This window comes from Aquarana catesbeiana, linkage group LG12 (assembly GCF_042186555.1).
Source record: "Aquarana catesbeiana isolate 2022-GZ linkage group LG12, ASM4218655v1, whole genome shotgun sequence".
NCBI classification, from domain to species: domain Eukaryota; kingdom Metazoa; phylum Chordata; class Amphibia; order Anura; family Ranidae; genus Aquarana; species Aquarana catesbeiana.
The window spans coordinates 66,541,349-66,549,238 of NC_133335.1; positions in this window are offsets into that span (position 1 = coordinate 66,541,349).

The following is a 7,890-nucleotide window of genomic DNA, read 5'->3' on the forward strand; positions in this document are numbered from 1 at the left end:
GATTGTGATGTGACTGCCTGGGGCGAAGCACCTACTGCTCATTACCCAGACACTTCACAAAGGCCTTGGGAATTTTTCTTTGAAGGCAGGGCAAAGTGCAATGACTACAGGCAGGGTGCATTAATCCATATCAACTGGGAAGAAAACTGCATAAAATCAGGTCACTCTGCAGGCTCGTACAATTAGCAGTTCACTCATTTAACATTTAAATATTTGCCATCATTGCTATTTAATGGTAATATGACATTTTGTCCATTAAGGCAAAGTGACAGATTCCCTTTAAAAGAAAAAAATATAGAGGTGGCTGGGGATTCAAGAGGACCTGTCACTGTGTCTATTGTTTTTGATACAATGAAATAAGCTTTCAGTGATACTTAGTAAATGAGTTCTTTATTTGCATGTTTTTATTAAAGGGTAACTCCACTTTCATGGGAAAAGATGAGCAAATGAAAAAAAAATAATATATATATTGTATACCAGGGGTAGGCAACCTTTCAGAGGTTGAGATCTACCTGGACAAGGAAATCAAAGATCCCCATCCCCAGGTAAGGGGGTGGACACCCTATAAAAAAAAAAAACAACAAAAAAAACTATCAAGCCCCCCCCCCCACATCATCCCCTCCACAGTGGTGTCCTCTGCCCCCCATACGGTAGTGTCTTCTTTCTCCACATACCAGTTCCCTAACCCCCTTCACATAACCCCCCCCCCCCCCAATAGCAGCTCCTCTGCTCCCCTTCACATCACCACACATCCACTGTTATGTCCCTCGCCCCCCCCCTCCCCATACCAGTGTTTTCTGCTCCCCTTTACATCATCCCCTCCACAGTGGTGTCCTCTGCCCCCCCACCCCCCCGCCATACAGTCAGGGCCGGACTTACCATTGGGCTTGACTAGGCTCAAGCCCATGGGCCCCGCCCAATAGGGGGCCCTGCGGGCTCCAGCCGAGTGTACTCGGCTATACTCGGCTAGTTCCGTTTACAGTCATGCCTAGTCCTGCCCTATGATGAACATAACACAGGGACTGGGCGTGACTGTGAGCGGAGCTAGCCGAGTACACTCGGCTATGTATGTATATCGGCGGCACTCGGCTCCGCTCACAGTCACGCCCAGTCCCGCCATTGGACCTGTGTTATGTCCATCATAGGGCGGGACTGGGCGGTACTGCGAGAGGAGCCGAGAAAAGCCAACAGGAGCCAAGATACACAGGACCAGCTCTGTGTATCTCGGCGGCGCCATATTTAAACTGCAGTTTAACTGTAGCCTGGGCAAGGCTGCAAATGACAGGGACAAGGCTGCAGATGGACACTGAGAAGACTGCAGATGGAGGCTGCAAGGCTGCAAATGACACTGACAAGGCTGCAAGGCTGCAAATGACACTGATAAGGCTGCAAATGACACTGACAAGGCTGCAATGTCCCTGGGCAAGGCTGCAAATGACACTGACAAGGCTACAAATGACACTGGACAAGCATGCAGATGGACGCTGTGCAAGGCTGCATTGATGAGCATTTAAATGTAAGTTTTTTTTCCTTAAAATTCCTTAAACTCTTATCTTGAGGTTTGCTGATTATTGGCAGTTACGTAGTGCCTCGTTTACTGCCGTTGCGAAAACCTGTCTGCATTAGACAGTGATGTAATGGCAGACAAACGGTATCAGAGTGGTGCAATTAAAAGAAAACTATAGGTTTAAAGTAATGTATATAAGGTAGGGCCCGAAAGTGACTCAAGCCCAGGGGCCCCCACCACCCTAAGTCCTGCCCTGCATACAGTAGTGTCTTCTTCCTTCACATACCAATTTCCTGCCCTCCTTCACATAACCCCCCCCACACACACACCCAGTGGCATCTGTCCCCTTCACCCCCCCCCCGTTTTTTCCTCTGGCCCTCTTCATCACCTCCCCCCACCACCACCACACACACACACACAGTGTAGGTATCACTCTTCTTCCTTACACTGGTGCACACTGTGCAGCAGAGTGGAGAGCAAGAGGTGTCCCTGTACCGGATGGGAGGACAGGGGCAGCCAGAGTTAACTTTTCAGATGAACAAGCTGGTGACTAGTTGCTAGGACCACCTAGCTTCCTAGCAACTATACATAGATAGCCCAGAGGAGAATGTTTTTTTTTTTCTCAATTCTCAATCCTCTTGCAAAGTGAATATGCTTTATTTCTTTAGTAAATCGGTCACACTATATTGATAAAAAACTGTAAAAACTGTATAATTTTACATTTCTCTTCACTCCTTGCCTTGGGAACAACAGTCACCAGAACAGAAGGTGAGAATTAGGCCTCATGCACATCGGGTGCTTAGCCACAGTTAGGGTTTACCACCTTTTTTTCCTTGTCAAAAGAAGTTTATTGAGTATACAATGTTATAAAGATACATAAAGTAAGTTTACAAGAATCTATAAAGTAAGCTCATTGTTTTACAGTAGGGTTTATATAGGTAAATATCATGAAATTTCAAATATTAAACATTGGGTTCACGTAAACCTAAATTAAAGATATATATCATTTCCTTAGTTACTTTTGTAGGTATTTAAATGATTTATACCTACTATACATATTGTTTACAAGTAGAGTGTATATAGGTCAAATAAATTCTGATAATGAGCTTTAATCGTAAGGTGGAGAAAAGGAAAGAGAAAGAAGAAAAAGGGTTGAAAGGTAGAGGTATGGTCCACAAGGTTGTCCCGCTCGTCAGTTTATTATTCTTTTTAGTTCTCTTTGAAGCCTTAGAATGGGTGTCTCTGTAAGTCATTTAATCTGTTACCATGGCAACAGGACAGAGTCATTGAAGTTTGACAGGAACTGTTGTTTTATCCAAGGATGCCAAAGTTTTTCAAATTTTGGAATTTGATTTTGATCGATGGCTACCATCTTAGCATGGGACATTGTATTATTCATTCTGTGAATTGTTTCTGCTAGTACCAATGTAGGAGATCTCCATGCCTTGGCCACTGTTTGTTTTGCAGCCATTATTAGTTGGATCATAAGTTTGAATTGAGAGAGTGTTAACCATTCCGGTTTTAGATTAAGTAAAGTTAAATATGGATCTGGTTGTATTATTTTTTTAAATATTTTAGATGCAATCACGAAGACTTCCTTCCAGAAGGTTTGGATTACTGGGCACGTCCACCATATGTGTAAATATGTGCCTATTTCTGGGCATCCTCGAAAACAAAGAGCTGAGGTATTAGGTGAATATTTTGCCACTCTAGCAGGTACAAGGTACCAGCGAGTTAGGACTTTATAATTTGTCTCCAGTGCTAAGATGTTGGGTGAAGATGACTTAGATGTGAGCCATATGTTAGACCAGTCCGTGTCTTCTAAAGTTCGTCCCAGGTCCTCCTCCCACCTCTGAACGTAAGAGGGTCTATTAAGATTTGCTACTCCATATAATTGATTATAAAGTGATGAAATTGTACCTTTAGCAAATGGATCTTTTGTACAGATTGATTCAAAAATGGATAATTGGGATAATGGTGTATCCCCCTTTAGGAATGGTGTATAGAAATTTTTGATTTGGAGATATCTAAATATCTCAGAGTTTGGTAGATCATATTTTTCTCTAAGCGATGAGAATGAAAGGAATGATTTAGATGCTATGAAGTCATTTAGTGTCTGAATGCCTGATGTTGTCCAAGCTTTAAAAGAATTTGGGTAGATCCATGCCGGATAAAAGGCCGGATTTCTGATAAAAGAAAGGAGAGGATTGTGTGGAGATTGTAACTGATATTTGGTTTTTAGTTTATCCCAGAGAGATAAGAAGTGTTTAGTTATGGGATTATGAATTTTAAAGCGGTCTTTAGGATCAAGCCATAATAAATTTCATATTAATAGAGGGTCATTTTCTGAAGCCTCTATAAATACCCATAATGGGATTTCCTGTTTTGCATGGTATTTGGACAGACTGACCAAATGTGCTGCTCTGTAGTAGTTAGTAAAATTAGGGTATCCCAGGCCTCCTTTATTTTTCGGAAGATGTAGTGTGTGTATAGGTATACGTGGTTTAGAAGAGCCCCATATAAACGAAGTTGCTCTTTTTTGTACTATTCTCAAAAAATAGGAAGGAATTGGAATAGGGAGGACTCTGAATAGATAAAGCAATTTGGGTAGAATAGTCATTTTGATTGCATTAATCTTCCCTATCCAGGATAAAGGAAGTTGCGACCATTGTTTTATTAGATTTGTGATCTGTCTTAATACAGGAGGATAATTGGTTGAGAATAAGTCAGAATGAGATGCTGTTAAATGAATTCCAAGATATGGGATTGATTTTTCTGCCCATGTGAATGGGAGTGCAGCCCTAGCCGGGATCAATTCCATGTTTGTGAGTGAAATATTAAGCACTAGGCATTTCTTAGGATTAATCATAAGGCCGGATAGGGCTGCAAATCCATCAAGAGCTGGTATTAAGTTAGGACCAGAGACCTGTGGTGATGATAGAAAAAGTAATATATCGTCTGCAAATACACATAATTTGTGTGTAATACCTCCTACTTCAATGCCAGTTATAGTTTGGTTTGTTCTGATGTATTGGGCCATGGGTTCGAGTATAAGGGCAAATAATAAGGGAGATAATGGGCAACCCTGTCGGGTACCTCTTTCGATATTAAAGGCTTCAGATTTGTATCCAGCATATTTTATATAGGCTTTGGGTTTATTATATAATGCTTTGATCCATGTTAAAAAGTGGGGTCCAAAACCCCATTTTTGTAATGAATATTGCATATATTGCCAGGATACTGTGTCAAATGCCCTTTTAATATCGAGAGATAGAAAACATAAAGGGATTTTCCGTTTTTTAGCAATATGTGCCAATAACACTGCCCTGCGTATATTATCGCCTGCCTGTCTATTTGGCATGAAGCCTACTTGATCTCTATGTATTAATTTTCCTATAATGCTATTGAGGCGTTTTGCTATTATTTTTGCTAATAATTTAATATCGAGGTTTAACAGAGAGATAGGCCGATAATTCACACAGGAAGTATCATCAGAAAGGGGTTTTGGGATCATACAAACAATTGCCATTAGTGTTTCTTGCTGAAAAGAATGTCCATCTAGAAGTTTGTTAAAAGTTTCAGTGAGAATGGGAGAGAGTATTTCTGAGAATGTTTTATAGTATAAAGCCGAGTAGCCGTCTGGGCCTGGTCTTTTGTTAAGTTTTAGGTCTTTTATGGCGTTAGCAACTTCATCTATAGTTATAGGCTCATCCAAACTGCTTTTTTGATTGTGAGATAACTCAGGTAAGGTTATTTTTGAGAAGAAGGATTCAGCCTCTGTAGGATTAAATTCATTGTTTGTCTTGTATAAAGTTGCGAGATGTGAGTGAAATTTATGGACTATTTTAACTGGATTACAAGTGTAAACATTTTTTGATAATTTCAAACGTATTGGTTTGAAAGATTTGTTAGTTGAATTTAATGCCCGAGCCAAATATGCACCTGGTTTGTTTGTATTCATGTAGAAATTGTGTTTGGAGCGTTTGAGGGATTTATCAACTGACTCAGTGAGAAATAGATCGTATTCCAATCTAGATTTTTCCAGATGAGATTTTGTACTCTGAGATGGATTATCTTGAAATGATATGTAGGCTGCATTAAAATTGAGTTCTAGTTTTTTTGCTAGATTTTTGCGTTCCCGTTTAAATAGTGCCATTTGTCTTTGTATTGTACCACGCAAGACAGGCTTATGAGCTTCCCACAGTGTTATTGGGGAGATGTCTGTTGTATTATTAATTGATATGTATTCCTTTAAAGCTTGTTCAATGGCCATCTGATGTAGTGGGTGTTTGAGCATTATGTCCGATAAGTACCACGTTGGGTCATGCGCTTTTGGCTGAGGCTATAGTAGTGTATACTGCATTATGGTCAGACCACGGAATCGGAATTATATCTGATGCAATAATTTCTGGTATCATTCCTATTGTTAGAAAAATATGATCTATTCTGGTGAAGGTTTGATGAGGGTGCGAGAAATAAGTGAATTTCTTTTTCATTGGGTTACTTTCTCTCCACGAATCTACCAGATTGTATTTGGAAAGAAGTTGAGAAAAAGGTAATCTAGAGGTTATTTTGGATGGTGTAAAAGGTGATTTATCTAGAAATGGGAGGAGGACCTGGTTCGAATCCCCACACATTATCACTGTTCCTATTTTGTGTGTATTAATCACTTGTAATATATGTGAGAGGAATGGTGTAGGTTGTTTGTTAGGAGCGTAGTAGGAAATCACCGTGATTGCTGTATCCATTATATAACCCATGAGTATCAGGTATCTACCTTCTGGGTCTTTAATTTCTGATGATAAGGTGAATGGTGTGGATCGGTGAAATGCAATTAGAGTTCCCCTTTGCTTGGTACAGGCAGAAGCCGTGTAAATTTGTTGATAAAAAGGAGAAATATATTTTGGAGTAGAATCTTTGGTGAAGTGTGTTTCTTGGAGGCATACTATGTGAGCCTTCTTGTTATGGAAAGTACGGAAGGCTTTGGTCCTTTTTTGAGGGACATTTATTCCCTGAACATTCAGGGAAAGTATATTCAGTGGTGCCATGGCAATAGATCAAATAGTTTTGACTTACTTTTTGTTATGCAGAGCTGACTGCGCAGATCAACCTGTGTGGACTGAAGAGATGAATAGATAGAAAAGAAACCAGTGAATTCTGGAGTAAAGAGTAAACAAAAAACATATGAGATTAGATGATATATTGTATAAATAATTTTTTGCAAGTAATCACAATTTACCCGTGAAAGAGAATAAATATCTCTCTCAGGGGAATAAGTGCCTTCGTCACACTCCCACATAATATAGTTGGGAGAATGAGGAGGGCTAATGGGGGTACACGGATCTTCCGCTTACAGGAGAGAAGTGCTATGTCAAAAGACATCAAAATGATGTTTCATTAATTGGAGTGCAGAATATAGTTTTTGTTGAAATTATTTATTCCAGGGTGGTTGTATATGGTTAGTCTTGCCCTAGGCTAAATAATTCAGTTAGAAAGGTACTGTTAATAACTTTGGTATTGATGAAGATAGTTTGAATTATTTTGGGATTTTAACCCTTTTAGAGTAAACAATTACATATTTTATTCATATGTAACTGTTTAGATATGTTAACTCATAAAATTGAGGTTGTATTGCTTCAGATTAGAATAAACAAAAACATAATTCTAGGAACTAGTTAGGTAATAATATATTTGTTTTAAAAAAAGAAAGAAAAAGCTTCCATTACTTCTGGATTATTGAACATATTTGTCCTAAAAAGTAATAAATCTATTGTTATTACCTGATAATATATAACTGAACAAGAATTTCCTTATTTCACTTATATATTCTAAGGCTATATGAATCAGAAGTAATAAGAAATATAACTGGAATGTAACATGATCTCACACAGTGTGTGACTATCAGAATGCAGTTACATTCAGTTATAAATATAGGTTTTTTATAAAGAACCATCTCTTAGTATAATAAATGAAGAGATATCAGGAATTAGGATGTCAGTCCATTGAATCTTCTTGGTCCATGGATGATGTGGCATAACGGCCTCTTTTGTGAGAATGATGATTCCCATTTTGTTCTGAAATTTTCTGAGTGCTGCCTGAAGGTGAAGATGATGCCATTCTTCTGCGTGTGGGGGTGTTGCTGCTTGTGGGTTCTGTCAGATTTAATTTTAAAAGGGTTTGTTGTAGTTCATCTGCTGATCTGCTTCTGTAAATTGTACCTTGGTAGTTAAATCTGACTGAAAAGGGGAAGCCCCATTGATACATAATGTTGTGGCGTTGCAGTTCCATTAGTTGGGGTTTCATGGATCGTCTTTTAGTAATAGTAAGTTGGGATAGGTCAGCAAAAATTTGATAATTGTGTCCTTGAAAATTAAGTTCCTTTT